Source organism: Panthera onca, chromosome C1 (assembly GCF_046562875.1).
Source record: "Panthera onca isolate mPanOnc1 chromosome C1, mPanOnc1 haplotype 2, whole genome shotgun sequence".
Lineage (NCBI taxonomy): Eukaryota > Metazoa > Chordata > Mammalia > Carnivora > Felidae > Panthera > Panthera onca.
The window spans coordinates 211,328,306-211,345,266 of record NC_138346.1 but is presented as its reverse complement, the minus strand read 5'-3'; the positions used below and the strand labels follow the sequence as shown (position 1 = coordinate 211,345,266).

Sequence of the window (16,961 nt, the reverse complement as noted above, 5' to 3'; positions counted from 1 at the left end):
GAAGCCCACTGAAACCCATTCAGCACAAACCATGGACACCCAATGCTTGAAGGTCTTTGGTCATTTCTTTTTTTTTTTTTTTTTTTTTTAATTTTTTTTAATGTTTATTTATTTTTGAGACAGAGAGAGACAGAGCATGAACGGGGGAGGATCAGAGAGAGGGAGACACAGAATCTGAAATAGGCTCCAGGCTCTGAGCTGTCAGCACAGAGCCCGACGCGGGGCTTGAACTCACGGACCTCGAGATCGTGACCTGAGCCGAAGTCGGCCGCTCAACTGACTGAGCCACCCAGGCGCCCCACTTTGGTCATTTCTTAATGACTTTTCCTCAGTCCTTACCCTCCATAAACTCTGCCAACTTCATCACTGTTGAGTGTTGCCATCTTCTTGAAACCTTTCTCTTCCTTTTCTTCTGAGCCTTCAGGGTACCCTGTTCTTCCTCCTACCTTCCGTCCGTCCCTTTTGTGTCCTTTCCACCCCCATGGTTACGTCCTCTGCCTCTTTCTGTCTGTGTTCTCTTGCCTCGGCTTTACCTGCCACCCCACATGCTATTAAAATTGAAATATCTACCAGATTCTTTCCCTGTGGGAACCTGAGACACGGACTTCTGACTCTCTGCTCATCATTCCTCTCTGGATGTCCTCTGTCACCTCAAAATTGACATGCCCCAAATTGGACCCATTTTCTTCCGCAAACCAAATCCTCCTCCTAACCTTGCCAGTTCAGTTAATAGCTTCTCTACCTCCCTGGTCTTAACTTAGAATCTTTTACTCATCCCTAGCTGCCCTGGGGAGATGTTGTGTCCCAAACTTGGAGAGCTTCTATTTCTCTGGACCAAGAGTACTCACGCACCCTTTAGAACTGCTCTGTGTGCAAGGCTTTGGATGGATTTCATCCAAACCCAGTGAGGAGGTCTCCTCTGGCGTCTTCACTGTCATAAGTCCATCTGCCTCCCTTGCTAGATCATTATATGTCTGCGTCTTGTTTGGGGATGGCATTCTCAGGTTCCAGACCTATGCTGGATACTTCATACCACTAGCTAAAGCGATGAGTATCAGAGCTAATGTGGCCATCATCACTAACGAGCTTAAAATGAACCAAGTTGCGAATGTTTCCTTGGTGAAGGTGGGAGCTGTCACACGTGGACAGTCCCCACAGCTAACCTCCAGGACCTGTGTTCCTTACCATGCTGATACCTGTCAGGTTGTTTTTTTATTCTGCTGGTTTTTCTTATTCTGGTCTAAGTGTACATTGATTAAAACAAAACAAACAAACAAAAAAGATGTATTACAAATACAGGCACTGTTGTCTGTCCTGGAAGTAAAGGTTTAGGCTGAAGTGCTTTCCTCAGTTTTTCCACCTGGTTGCTCATTCAGCAAGGATTACCGAAAGCTGACTTTGGTGCTAGATGCTGGCCGGTCAGATGAATGGTGTGGCTCCTGCCCCCAAGGAGTTCACGTTCTAGATCACGGTCGTACTACATCTGTCTGCTTGCTGTGTGTTTATTAGCCCCGAGGATGTAATCACTCACTCACTCACTCACTCATGCATTCATCCATCTCTGCACTGACTTTCCGATCTGCTCCTCTCCCATAACCATTTGCTGATGAGTTTCAGTGTGTTTGAGATCCCTTGCTGAACCTTCACAATTACATTCAATAGATAATGACTGAGTTCCAGACATAGTGAACGGGCACCATGCTAGTCCTTAAGAATACTGTCTCAAACCAATAGCGTGATCCCTGCCCTGTGGGTCTTCTGTTAACATTTTGCAGGCTTCCATACTGTCCTTACCCTCTAAAGTTATGTTCAAAAATCATGGTGACAGTAATCACGTTGAGTCTAAATTGTTTTAGTTTTCTTTTGCTTCCTGCATAGGTTAAGTTGCTTCCAAGAAGGGAAAAAATAAGCTGCATAAACATGCTTCTTAAACAGGAGTTTGGGGTACTGTTTCTAAAGAAAAATCACTGTGGAGCTTGTCAGCTAGGATTATTCTTTGGCTAATCACAATCCTGAGACCGGTCAACATTATTACAACAGCGTTGTAAATAATACAGCTACACAAACAAGGCAGTAATCAGCTACCACTGAATGCCATGTAATTTCTCTACCTTTAAAAATCTGTAGGAAAGGGGGTGGTTGGGAAGAAGATAACAGGGATTTTTTTTAAGTGCCATGGATAATCAAGAGTGTTTTTTAAAAAGTGCTCTTAAATATATGCCCATGTCCCCTTAAATCTGTCATGATAAAACATCTCATTTCAGTTGATGCATGACACGAAAGCAATCACCGTTAATCAGAATGACACATTTCCATTTGCTTTATGGAAGAGAAGGTAGATGAAGGTCATGAATAAGGAAACAAAGCAGCTTGTGGTTCGTGATGTTTGGGGTTTCTTTGGAAATTCATTTCCTCAGGAAGTTCATAATCCATTGTTGTCTTCTCGCGAAGCTTCATCCATCCAAATTTGCCAGAAGTCCTTGTCAGTGAAGACGGACATACTTTGTCTTCTCTCCCGAGTAGAGAAATAGGTTAATTTGCTCTGGGTTCTTTGACAAATTTAGTCCTTAAAGGTGTAAAGTCTCAGAGTTCCTGGCTCTAGATATTTCTTTAGGGGGTACCGACTCCATCCTCCGTGTGATAAAATTATACCTGCAAGATTAACGTCCCAGCTGGTCACAGCCATGCCCGTGGGAAGCTGGGAGGGCAAAGGACCCGAGGCTTAGTGCTTTATTAGAAGCAGACATCAGGAGCCTCCTTCTACTCTCTGCTCTCCGTATTTTCACACATGTAACTGTTTCCGTGCCTAGCAATAAGAACTAGGTGCCTGGTTCAAGCTTTACCTTCCTTGGATATCACCTTTCATAAAGGAGCATATTTTCCGGCTTTTGGTCTGGGGTTGGGGTGGGGGAGGGGGGCGGCGCAGGCCTAGCTTTGGAGCCATTAGATCTGGCTTCATGCCCAAACATTTGTAGCACCTTTTGCAAGTCAGTGTGATACCCCATTGTGTGATATCATCAGCTAGCTGGTGTAGTCTCTATTCGAAAAGTTAAAACGTAATTTGTGAAATAGAGAAAATCTTGGCACCGGGGTCCAGTACAGATCTCTTCAGGGGCATGTAGATTATTTGTTCTAAAATCCAAAGATGGCACTCTTCAACTGGCAGACTTAGTCTGTGAATCCCCCAAGGTCATGATGCCCCCAGGATAGTGAATTTGCAAATACCATGATGCCTAGTTATCTTGGGATAATTTTACGACCAAGCACTTAGCTCATCCAAAGCCTTTTATTATCATTACTATTACTATTATTATTATTTTATTGTTACTATTTAAACCAGGGAAGCTAAAGAATTACAGGAGGAGAGTATAAAGATGTAGGGAACTCTAAAGGGCTCCCAAAGGGCTGAGGGAGAGGGCCCAGGGACAAACAGTGGTCTCCTGCCCCAGGCTGGGGCTCAGCCCTGATTGGAGAGAGAGTGGTAGCAGCCACTGGATGGTGGAGAAGGTCTCTGGGTTGCTCAGGACAGAGCTGGTCCACAGTCATCAAAAAAGCAAGAAACAACCCACTAGGGCATGGAAAGCTAGTTACCTTATTATCCTGCAGAAACAAAGATGGCAACCTGAAATGGTTGCTTTAGCAGCAGGCTCTTTTGATTATGCTTCCTTCCCTGAGCTTTTCAAAACTCAAACCGTAGCAGGCTTTTTCCTGGAACACGCTGCGAACCCAGGGCCAATGCCTGAAGGACTTTGTGGCGGCTATTTGGGGTCTGCATGAAGCCAAGCTTTACAAATCCTATCATCAGCAAGCCGCTTGAGAGAGACCCCACTTGGTGCCACCTGATACTGGCTCACCCACGATGTGAGTTCCCTGCCCACACTCCGTTTGGTGTGGCAGAACTTTGTAATCCACAATTATAATTTTCTTTTTGTGTATTCCCCTCTTTTGCGTTCTTTGGTCTTTTTTCCTAAGGAAAAACAAAATCCCCAAATTTGAATATTCTCCCACATTGCTCTTCTTTTTCCAAATATTAGGCCAACTTTGACAGGAAATCATGTTGAAATTACTGTTAAACTTCTTTGGACTGATTTTTCAGATGATACAAGAATCTCGACCATGAAACTGATCCAAAAGAAAAATCTCTGGATCGGTTAAGATTGTTTGCATGCGAGGGAAACATCACTGATTTGGCTGTAGAGAACAAAAGGTAGGGGAGATTTATAAAGTGTTTAAGGGGACCTCTGGGAAAAGGCCCTGGGCCGCAGCCAGGTACTGAAACCAGGCACTCAGAAGCACCAGGACCCTCTATCTGGCTTTTATTTATGATGCTTGCAAATGTCAGAGCTTTTCCCATCTTTCTGGGGAAAGAATATCTCTGTCTTACGGTCTCAGCATTTGTTTGTTTGTTTACTTGCTTATTTCTCAAGTGCCTAGCCCAAACTACACTAGAATCTTGCTGACCTCTCAGAACCAACGTGAAGAAAGACTCTCACTGGTCCAGCCTGATCATTTGTCCTTCCTGGGTCTAATCAGCTACGTCAGAGGGGCAGGTAGTATCTGATATAGACAAGGCAGTTGGGGGCCCACATTGGTGGACAAGGGAGGTAATCAATGCGAGGTTAGGAAAACACCCCAAAAAGGACCTTCAGCAAACACTGAGGGAATGCATGTGCCATTTAGAATTTATGATAGCTGGGGCATGGGCGCCGATTCCCTACCGTAAGATCTATAAGCTTTTTCTATTTTAGCAAGGAACACTTTAAAAATATACTTCCAGGGGCAGAGATTTTTAAGGACCCCAGGGGTGAATGAATGACTGTCAGAAATGAATTTCTGACGCCCAAACTGCCAGTGCTTTTGATGTGAAAGTCAAAAGGCCTCTTAACGTAACACCCAGGATGCACACGACAAGCCCAGACTTACGAAGGATGAACGATGCGGGACGTGTTCATGGGGGAACGCGAGCCTGGGAAAAGTGGGAAGAGAGGCAGACCAAGCAAGAAAAGAAGAACAGGATATGCTGAGAACGACCCAAGGAAATAATATTTGGGTTTTAACGCTTACACCAGACCAGACAACCACGTACGGAAGATTCTAAGAGAAACCTGAAGAAATATCACCTGGCTTTTAACAGTTCTGTCAAGAGCAAGGAGATGGAGAAGGAAGAGGGCAACGGTCTCTTGGATCTAACTAAGTAATGCCGACAGCTGCCAGAAGAAACGCAGCTTGGTTTAATCTCCTTGGCCCTTCATCTTCTCTGCCTAGGAGAAAGGAGAGCCGAGTTGGAACTAAACAGGGCGTCCTAGGCACGACTCCTTGAGTTGAAAGATCCCAGCCAAGCTGGCTAAGAACAGGTGGTTACAGGGATACTACAAAAATCTCACCGAACTGAGGAAGTAGAAACAAAGTCCAGCCAGATCTCTGGAAACTAGAAACGCGGCTGACAAAAATGAGCGCCCTCTCCAGGTCTCAGGGGAAAAAGGGCCTCGCCCGGTGGTTTCTACCCATTGGACCCAACTGTCTCTTTTTATACCAAATATCTTTGACAACAGCCATTTTCTTATCTTGAAGTGAACTTCCCAGATAGTATAGCCTACATAAATGGTTAATTCAAAGTGAAATTAATATAATGCCCTGCCTGAGATATGAAAGAATATGGCAAGGCACGTGATTTACCTAAAACAAAAAGATGTAGCATACTCTGTAAATGCAGAGACAGAAAATGAAGTGGCCGTGCGTTTGTAGAATCACCACGAATGCAACGATCTCAAAGATACGCTGATGTGGTCGGATTGTACTGCCAACATGACTTTCCAAAAGGGTGAGTTTTCTAGCTACCAACTGCAGTATAACCAATCAAAACTCAGTGACCCCCAATCATTTGTGATGCTTATAGGTCCTATGGGTCAGGAATTCAGGAAGAGCACGGAAAGATGAGCTCTTTGCTGTTCCATGATGGCTGGGCCATCAACTGGGAGGACTCCCAGTGGCTGGCCCTGGAAGAGCTGAAGCTGAAAGGAGTCACTTTCAAGATGACTATGCCTCACTCACCTGCCTGGACCCTGGGCCAAGATATGGAGGACTGGACTGCCTACATGTGGTGATCCAGCTCGATGATCTCAGGGTGTTCAGACTTCTTTTTTTAAATTTTTTTTTATCTTTCTAATATTTATTTTTTGAGAGAGAGGGACAGAAAGAGAGAGAGCGTGCGCAGGCATGTGAGTGGGGAGGGGCAGAGAGAGGGAGACACAGAATCCGAAGCAGGCTGCAGGCTCCGAGCTGTCAGCACAGAGCCCGACACGGGGCTCGAACTCACGAACCATGAGATCATGACCTGAGCCGAAGCTGGCCGCTTCACCGACTGAGTCACCCAGGCGCCCCATCAGGGTGTTCAGACTTCTTACATGGCGGTCAGGGCTCTAGGGACAAGTGTCTCACTAGATGCTCCCCGGGCTTTTACAACTTAGCCTTGAAAGTCACACAGCATCATTTCCGCCATACTCTTGGTCAAAGCAGTCATAGGGGGTGGGGGTAGAAAGAGGGGAGGGTATGAGTTTATAGATCCCACTTGCGGATGGGAATACGTCAAAGAATTGACACCCGTGTTTGAAGCCACCACAGTGACGGACTCTTAGCAAGTTTCCAACAAAACAAACTGTGACCTTTCTTGGGTTTGCATAGTAGATCCATTCCTGGAAAATTCGGGGTGTAGTAAACCCTCGTAAGCAACATGTTTGTATATGTGTAATGTGTAGTTAGATTCCAGGCTTGACCTTTATATACATTGTCCAGCAAGAATTTTGAAAGTCCTGTGGGACACAGGATGCTTCCTGTGCTTGGCCCTTGCCCACTAAATGCCGGTACCGCCTGCCTATGTCCCTCTCCTTCCCCTGCAGACTGGTTTTCTCTGCTTACTCAGTGCGTAGCCTGTAGATCAAAATGGTGTTTTCAACCCTGAATCTATAAGCCTTTCAGCTTATCTCTGCTACTCAGCTGGGTTCTGATGATGATGATAATGATGATAATACTGATATGAGTGATGGTGGTGATGATGACAGAGAAACCAGCAGCTCATGTTACCAAGTGCCCGTGTTTTGTCAGGGACCATGTTATGTTATGCACTATCTCACTATACACTGACCACAACCCTAAAGCCAGTGTCACAGGTTTTGTTTTTCACTTGGGGAAACTGAGGCTTATAAAGTTGAAATAATTTGTACAAGATCACAAAGCTAGAAACTGGAGAACCGGTAGGTTCAGTTTTTCTCCCGGGCCTCTGGACAGCTTCAAATGACACTGTGATGCTATCCTGTCAACTTTGGCCGGGGGGGGGGGGGGGGGGGGGAGTAGTGTCGTGTATATAATTGGGATCATTGCCCTCCTAAGAGGGCTATGGGCAGGTAGGAACCACGATCAACATCTCCAGTACAATGAATGATAGGAAATTGGAGCTTAAAATAGATGTGGCAATTGTAGAACATGAGCCTGCTCTCTTGGACCAGCTTAATTACCTCCCAAACTCTGAGAGAAGATGGCAGAATCACTACCGATGATCTTTGGGAATTCTGGGGAGCAAAGCAAGCATAGTTCTAATATTGAACAAAAGAAAGAGCGTGGAGCCTTTAAACTTCAAGCCTGATGCAAAATTCTAGATCATGTTATGAGAAGGGAGCCATCCTGATCTATTCATTGTTACCTGGCGAGGCGTCTGCATTGTTTTCAACACACCATTAGGGAGGCCTGGTGTCCCTGCCTTGGCCACCTTCCTGGTCTCCCCTGGTCCATATTCGCAGAACTGCCCTCAGGATATTGTCCATGCGACTCATAGAACCACTCAGTTACATGCCAGTGGGAGAGCTTTGAAGATCTGTGATTTAATTGAAGAAAATCCAAAGCCTTAGACATTTTTTATGCACCCCCACATCTGCTAATGGGTTGCCTTTGTTTAGCAAGAAAATAGTTTATAAACTCTATTTGTATTATCTTTAAAAATGGGAAAAAATAAAATTGCACCATGAACTGTAAAAAGACAAGAAAGAAAAATACCTTGCCATTCCATAATTTAATTGCATCCAACGGATTTCTCTCTTCTTAGCTTTTTTTTTTTTAAAACAAAACAAAACAAAACAAATTTATAATATAAATGCTTTTTTGGCACACAACGTATCCTGCTTTAACATTGCATATATGTTTTATAAAAGTGTGTTTATAAAAGCCTTTGAGTGCTTCTTGGAAATGTAACAACATTTTTAGAAAGAAGTGTTATTGAGGTGTTGTTTTCCAAATTAAAAAAACAACAGCCTGAATATAACATATTTTATGCCCATGTAACATATTTTATGTAAAAATATGGTCATATTGGTGGGGGGAAATGCAAAAGATGAACAGATGTAAAGAAAATTCATACTCCTGTTTGCTTTCGGACCATTGATTCTTCGGCACACAATTTATCTAATGTTTTGTGTTTTCCTTGAATGGCATTTTCACAACATATATCTTATCCACACAAGGGCCCTTGTATGGTGTCCTTTGTCATGTATCAGTAGTCACTTGGACCCTTTCAGGTCCAAAGCCCTGGCTAGGCGTCAAACACTTGAGGATACCAACCTTAGTTTCCAAGATTTCCCGCCAAGGGGAGCCTAGTGTCATTCTTTAAGAAATACCCATCCAGGGGCGCCCGGGTGGCTCAGTCGGTTAAGCGGCCGACTTCAGCTCAGGTCATGATCTCATGGTCCGTGAGTTCGAGCCCCGCGTCGGGCTCTGTGCTGACAGCTCAGAGCCTGGAGCCTGTTTCGGATTCTGTGTCTCCCTCTCTCTGACCCTCCCCTGTTCATGCTTTGTCTCTCTCTGCCTCAAAAATAAATAAACGTTAAAAAAAAAAATTTAAAAAAAGAAATACCCGTCCAGGAAGATGTTCTGAAAAATTGAGTATCTCTGCAAGGAGTGCCAGATTCTCATGGATGCAGAAGGACCCCTTTGGTCCATCTGGTCCATCAGCCTGTCTCCATGAGAGCTTTGTGCAAAGTAGCCTCTGTAAGTGCCTGGGTTCCCTAAATTCTTTCCAGCTCTGTTCTTCTAGACCAACAATGGCCCAGGGAACTGCACGCAATGGTGGAACTAGTCTACATCGGTTCGTCTAACATAGTAGCCACTAAATTCATGTGGGTACTGAATTCTTAAGGTGTGACCATTGTGACCGAAGAACTGACTTCTTCATTTTAATTAACTTAAATTTAGATAGGCTCGTGTGGCTAGTGACCACCATATTGAGCTCTTGGCCATGCAGTTCTAGAAATTTTGCAAAAACAAAAAACTGAAACACAGAAAAACCAGAGGTGAATATAATCAGAGTTCAGTCTGAGTTGAATGAAACTTCCAGGATTACTTGGAAAGTCGCCTTTTACAAGAAACTAATAACACTTGAAATAAACTCTACCATTTGTTAGGCGCCATCTAGGAGCCAGGCAAGGTGTGAGCTAAAAGCTTCGGCAGTATTATTTTATTTTATTATTTTATCCAACCCTCATAACATCCTTATGAGGTAAGTATTATTGTTTCCACCCACCCTTTTTATTTGCAGATGAAAAAAAAAAACAACAACCTGTGGCTTAGAAAGATTAAGACCACAGCTTGTTCTTGGCAGAGGGAGGCTTTGAACTCAACTCTTGAGTCCAGTGCCTGTGTATAGTGTTTCATATTCTTCTCTTAAATACCTTGTCAGAATTCACACTTCCTTCTAACCAGGAAATTCAAAAAGGCCTTACTGAATAAAACAAACTTTTTTTTTTTCTGAAAAGTTCTATTTCCATCTGAGACTCTCTTTTTTTTTTTTTTTTAATTTTTTTTAATGTTTTTATTTATTTTTGAGACAGAGAGAGACAGAGCATGAGCAGGGGAGGGGCAGAGAGAGAGACACACACAGAATCCGAAGCAGGCTCCAGGCTCTGAGCTGTCAGCACAGAGCCTGACGCGGGGCTCGAACCCACAGACTGTGAGATCATGACCTGAGCTGAAGTCAGACGTTTAACCGACTGAGCCACCCAGGCGCCCCTGAGACTCTCTTTTAAGATTCTAAGCTCTGTCCTTGGTGACCCTGAGACACTGAATTTGTAACTGTCTGAAATATCTCCCAGCCCCTTTGTGGCCCTCTGTTTCAAGTCCAAAAGTTACAAGAAAAATTCAGGGCCTTTTGAGGTGCTAGAAAACATTGCGTTTGCGTTCTGTATCATCACATGACAGTCCCATTTAGTGGCATGTCATCAGTGATGGTCTCAAAGATAATCTAATGCATAAGGACATTATACAACCTCAGATGAGTTACGTTACCTTTGGAACCTCTGTTTTGCCATCAGTTAAATGGGCATAATAACAGTCTCTTCCTGAGTCCCTTTCTGTGGATCAGTGAAAGAGTGTATTTGTATTTGGCATGGGTGCCTAATGTAAAGGAAGTGCTCAGTGAATGTGAAAGCTAATTTATTATGACTCTGTATCCACTTCAGGTCATGCTGGGTGGATTGTTAATTTCTTACCTGATTTTTTTTTTTTTTTTTTTTTTTTACTGTGAGGGAAAAGAGATAATGACAATAATGACATAGATCAAAACTAACAAGATAATTGTTGTCAGATGCCTTTTTCTCTCTCCTGAGGTGCAGAGACAATCTCAACTATGCCCCCGACTTGCTAGTTGGTGTGTAATGGGGAAACACCCTGAGAAAATGCTATTTTCCCTTATAATTAACAAAAGGCACACGGAAGAGGAGGCTCTTTCTGAGTTTCTTTCTCCCCCCCCAGCGTGGCCTGGATACTTGGCTCTTTCATATTTACCACTGGCTTGTAACTGTCCACACTACTGTAATGTGTGAAATAGAAGTAGAAGTCGAATGGTGGGTTGGAGAGAGCCCACGTCAGAAAATCAGAAAGGTTGGGTCTGACTCCCAGCTCTTGTGGTCTCATACAAATTACTGGAATTCTCATTTCAGCCATTTGTGAGATGAAGACTTCAAACTCCGAAAATTCTCACACATCACCTGGTTACAATGCTGGTTATCGATGGCCAGCGCACCAACTCTGACTCAGAAACTACGCCGTTTGGTTACCTTTGAGTGAAGTAGGGTGATGCTAGCTGCTCTAACAGATAATTTTTCCCAATCTCACTGGCTTAGCACGGCAAGAGTATTTCTCATGCATGCAGACGCTACTAAATAGGTGCCCATGGGGGCGCCTGGGTGGCTCAGTCGGTCGAGCGTCCGACTTCAGCTCAGGTCATGATCTCACAGCTTGCGGGTTCAAGCCCCACGTCGGGCTCTGAGCCGATGGCGCAGAGCCCGGAACCTGCTTCGGATCCTGCGTCTCCCTCTCTCTCTGCCCCTCCCCCGCTCACACTCTGTCTCTCCCTCCCTCAAAAACAAACATTTACAAAACATTTAAATAGGTGCCCTTGATGAGCAGATAGCTCTCCTCCCAGTGGTGACTCAGGGATCTAGGCTCCTCTTGCCTTGTGACCTTGCAGTCCTCACTTCTCATTCCAAGGTTGCTGGATGAGGGACAGGGTCTGGAGACGGTTCGTGGAGGTTACGTGGGCTGGGCCTGGGAGCGGCACCTGTCGCTTCTGCTCCCATCCCTTTGGTAGAAGTCAGGCTTAGCAGCACACCTAACTGCGAGGCCGCCGTGGGAAAGCTAGTATGGCTGGGTGCCCGGGAGGAAGAGGAAGTGAGCGTGGTAAACATCCAGGGCCTTTGCCGCAGCTTCTTGTCAATATTAGATGATTGGTGTCGATGCACAAGGTGCCCCTTGTCAAGCAACAGAACTTGGAGTTTTAGATAGGTGGGTGGCTGTGTGTCTGTCTTTGGGGCCTTGGGGATATGACATTTCTGCTCAATTTTTTGAAATATTAAAAATAGTTGGGGACTTATTTTCTCATTCCCCGAGATCCTTAGGTTTTCCCTTCTTGCCAAAGCACGGGGAAGCTCCATACCCTGTTGCTGGTGCCTGGTACCAAGGACCCAAAGACCCTATGCTACTTTCTGGGCTCTAGGGACCCGGAGGGGAAGACTTGAGCCCCCCCTAGAGGCCAGCAAGGTCCCTTCCATTTCTGATATTCTGACATTCTGGCATTCTCTTATGGTTGGCTTCTGCACGGTGCCTAATCCCAGTTGATATGAGGCTTAGAGACAATGGTCCCTTCCCCACCTCAAGAGCTAAAGTATTTCTCTCTGGCCAAGAGGAGTGCTGTGCATCTTCCCAGTTCTCGTGCGCGTTTTTGCCAGATTTTATTCACCGTTGTTGTTTGATTTTTTTCTCTTATAATTACTGTTTTGTTAATTTTCTTTCACAGCACATCTAATTTTTAGAAGACAATGAGTATTTTAGGGGCATCTGGGTGGCTCAGTCGGTTAAGCGTACGACTCTCAGTTTCAGCTCAGGTCATGATCTCACAGCCCGCGAGTTCGAGCCCTGCATCGGGCTCTGTGCTGACAGCTCGGAGCCTGGAGCCTGCTTCGGATTCTGTGTCTCCCTCTCTCTCTGCCCCTCCCTCACTCATGCACTGCCTCTCTCTCTCTCTCTCTCTCTCTCTCTCTCCAACATAAATAAACATTTAACATTTTTTAAATAAAATAAAAATCCTATTGTATATAAAAAGAAAACAGTGAGTATTTTAAAATAAAAAATAATACATGAATTTCTCAAGATTCCTATCAATTGCAAAGGAAAACCTAGGTACCAAGACAATGATATCACATGCAAATGTGTTCACCATTTTTAGGGTAAAGAATTTTTATAAAAGCTAAACAAAAAAAGCAAAAGACTGAAGCTTCTTTCATATTTGGAATATTTTCCTTTTTTTCCTATAATTTTAACGGTACAGAGTTTTGAGGGCCTCGGAAGCAGCATACTGTAGGGAATTGGGAGCCCCTCGTGGGGACACCTGCATTCTGCTCTGGGCCCCCATGTTCTTATGCATAAAATGACAACAGTAGCACTTAGTTGCAAATTCTGCATGGACTTTTTTTTTGAAGGTCAGGTGAAGGAAATTATAAAGCATATTGCGAAAGCATCTGGCACATGGTAGTCGCCTCCTCCAGGACGGCTTCCTCGCCCTTCTTATGTGATAGGGGGAATTGCAAAGCCCAAACCGGCTGCTCCTGTGCCTTCAAAGGTTCTTCAGTCTCCAGTAGAGGACCCAGAGGCAGGAACCTCAGTCCCGTTGGGCCGTGTTCTCAGTCATACTAATGAAGTACCATTTGCCCAACTCACGTGCTTTTGAAAAGAGTGGTCAGAACGCGTTCACTGAGTATCTTCTATATGCAGATGCCTTCCCTGCTTGCTCTGCCAAAATAGAAAATAAATTGAGGACATGGTACCTGACCTTCAGAGGCTTGAAGGGCATTGACAGGTGAAGAGTGTTTGAGAAAATTCCCAGGTAATTTACAAATTGAACTTGAAGAGCTGGATGGGGCTAGGAGACGTGGGCAGAGCAGGTGGTGATGCCCGCATGGGATAAACCTCCCTGGAAGGAACGAGACTCGTGCCAGGCTCGGAGGGTGAGAGAAGTCAATTAGTGACACCGAAAGAAAGCTGTTAGGAAAATTGCTCATGCTACCTTTCAGCAAAGCGGTTTGGCAGTGTGTGTCTAGGGACTTTATTATTTTTCTTTTAATGTTTATTCATTTTTGAACTAGAAAGGGCGTGAGTGGGGAGGGGCAGAGAGAGAGACTGAAGGTCCGAAGCGGGCTCTGTACTGATAGCAGAGAGCCCGATGTGGGGCTCAAACTCATGAACCACAAGATCGTGACCTGAGCCCGTCAGACGCTTAACTGACTGAGCCACTCAGGAGCCCCTGTCTAGAGTCTTTAAAGTGGAAATCTCCTGTGAGAGGAATCCTAAAAATGGAAAAAACTCCATGGCTGGTGGGATTATAAAATGGGCCAGGGGCATCTGGGTGGCTGAGTCAGTTAAGCACCCAACTCTTGATTTCAGCTCAGGTCGTGATCTCACGGTTCGTGAGATCGAGCCCCACATCAGACTCTGTGCTGACAGTGCGGAGCCTGCTTGGGATTCTCTCTCTCTCCCTCTTTCTCTGCCCCTCCCCTGCTTGCACACTTTCTCTCCCTCTCACAATATAAATAAATAAACTTAAAAAAAATAAGAGCAAAGATTTGTTTAAAAAAAATAAAAAATAGAATGGGCCAGCCACTTTAGAACATGCTTTGACGGTCCCTCAAAATGTTGGCTGTGTTGTGATCGTGTAGCCCAACCTTTCCACTCACAGAAGTACTCGGAAGTAAAGGGAAACATTCCCACGCCGAAATATGTGCACAAAGGTCCATACCGGCATTATTCACAATAGCCCCAAAGTGGAAGCACGTGGCTGTTTCCATCAGTTGATGAATGGATACATCACGTGTGGTATTTGCATGGTGGAATATTATTTGATCATCAACGTGAATGGAGTACTCTAGCATGGACGAACCTTGAAAACACTGTTAAGTAAAAGAAGCCGGTCACAAAAGATCACGTAGTATAGGATTCCGTTCATATCAGATGTCCATAGAGACAGAAAATAGATGGGTGTCTGCTCGCGGGTGAGGGAATGGGGGGGGGGGGGATGGAGAGTGTCTGCTAATGGGGAAGGGGTTTCTCTGGGGGATGATAAAAATGTCCCCAAATTCGATAGTGGCGATTGTCAGACAACTCTGTGACTGTACTGAAAACCTCTGAATTGTATACTTTACAAGGGTGAATTTTATGGTATGTGAATTATACTGTTATAAAAACAAAGAGGAAGTTTTATGCACAAAGACAAAATCGTGCCCTTTTTTTTCCCCCTAAGAATAAAAAATTGGAAGCAATCTAAATGTCAGCCACAAATGAAAGAAGAAAATGATGTGGCCACGGGATGGACTCTTAGCCATCCATTTAAACAATTTTTAACTCAATGCAGGAGTCCCTTCCGGCTTTAGTGCTGGAGACAGTCCCCTTCACAGTGACCCCATCTCTTTCTGAGCACCTCTCCAGTCGCTCACTTGGACGCTTCTTGGGTTTTGCTCTGTTTGGTTCGTTTTGACTCTGGTTTCCCTCCCTTGGTGCCTGAGACCAAGGTTCAGGTTCAGTGGGCTGAGCCTTCCATAACCATAACCATTCCATCTCTGGGAGAAAAGATACCTATGTAATATTGGCCCCCCAAAATAACATAGAACCTTCCCTTAATTCTCCAGTATGGTCTATTTGTTTTCTGGGGCTGCTGGGACAATTGGAGCTTAAACAACAGGAATTTCTTGTGTCACAGTCTGGAGGCTGGAAGTCCAAGATCAAGGTAGGGCAGGGATGGTTTCTTGAGGCCTCTGTCCTTGGCTTGTGGGTGGCCATCTTCTCCCTGTGTCCTTGTTCTCACATGTCTTTCCTCTGTGTGTCTCTGTGTCCTCTCTTTACAAAGACACTACTCATGATAGATCCGGACTTTCCCTAATGACCTCGTTTTGCCTTAATCACCTCTTTAAAGACCCCGACTCCAAACACAGTCTCTCGTACTAGGGGTGACATCTCCAATGTGTGAATTTTGGGAGAACACCATTCAGCCCATAACAAGCGGAGGCAGAAATCACGCTTTAAAAAAAGATAAATTATTAAGATATAGAGGAAATGGGAAGAAAGTACTATAAAAAATATGATTCGTCCCTCCCACCCTGGGCCACACCAGTCCTAGTTGGTTTAGGCTACAGCTCCTGCCTGACTTCTGTTTTGCCTTCATGAGGGTTTATCTGGGGTGGGGTGGGGGGTGGTGGTGGTTGGGGAGGTGTGGAGCGCGTACAGTTATCTCTAAGGTGTTCAGATCTTTCCATGCTTGAGAATAAAGCCCCAACTGACTCCCAGAACCCAAAGAGAAAGAAGGGTTTCCCCCATCTTCCTAGCCCAGAATCTGCCACTTGAGTCTTCCTCTTCTGCGCGAGGACTGACCTCTAAGGAAGACAACCTAGAAGAGATGGTCTCCTCCCCTCCCCCGCCACAAGGGCGTGGCTGCCGCCATTTCATTTACCCCTTGTAGGTTCCTTGATGCCCTTGGAGGCCAATAGACCAGAGAAACACCACACGAGCTTCATCTAGCCCCCTTTCAGGCATTTTCATCAAGGGCTCAACAGTTTGAGGTTAGCCCCACCCACTGTCATATTTGATAATGAGCAAGTATTAACACAAGGAGATGTTACTGAATTAATGTGAAACAAAATAAGCGATCACATATCAACAGCAGAAATGAACTAATCTGTAGCTGGGGGGAATGTCTGAATCAAAAACAAAGGCTGTCAGATAATACCTTTTTTTTTTTTTTTTTTTTTTTTTTTTTGTCTTGCATTGTTTTTCCCATGAGTAGGTCCTGGGTGGGAGCCTCTTTAAGGTTCATTTTGAGGGGAGAGCGGGGGTAGGGGAGAAGGTGGATGGGATATGTTGGAGGAGAGCGGGAGACCCATTGACTCTCAGGAGTTGTTCTTTCTCCTAAAGTGGAAAGTGGGTGCAGGAGAGAAGAAACACAGAGGACAATGTCAATGAATGTCGGGACTGTTCTGGGCTGAAGGGCCGGTGTATTTTCCCATTAACATGATTGTTTAGTGTCTGTGGAGCCAGCGAGGCCTGGAGAGCCCCTGAGTCCCAACTGCTTGGGAAACTAATTGCACAGAGCTCTGACCTTTTGCTTTAAATCATCCGCAAGTCCCAGGAAATCGTTTCAGGCATCCAGTGGTCCTTGGCCTCTTTCATTTCCAAATCCACGTTGAGAACTCGGTTTGCAGAAACTCTTCTCTGAATATCTTTAATTTAGGGATGCCCTTTTCCTGGCAGTCGGCAAGAATGCTCTGTTACGGTGCCATATAAATCACCCACGGACGTGCCAGAGCAAATGGCTATAGAATGGATTGGTGTAATCAGTATAATAAGTCAAGCAGATAATCCACTCAGCAAACATTTGTCAA

General features: G+C 44.8%; 1 protein-coding gene across 1 annotated transcript in view; it reads left to right on the top strand.

The window, feature by feature from the left end:
• Positions 1 to 16,961, top strand: part of KAZN (kazrin, periplakin interacting protein) — a 1,074,196-nt gene that overhangs the window by 287,060 nt on the left and 770,175 nt on the right. The window lies entirely within an intron of this gene.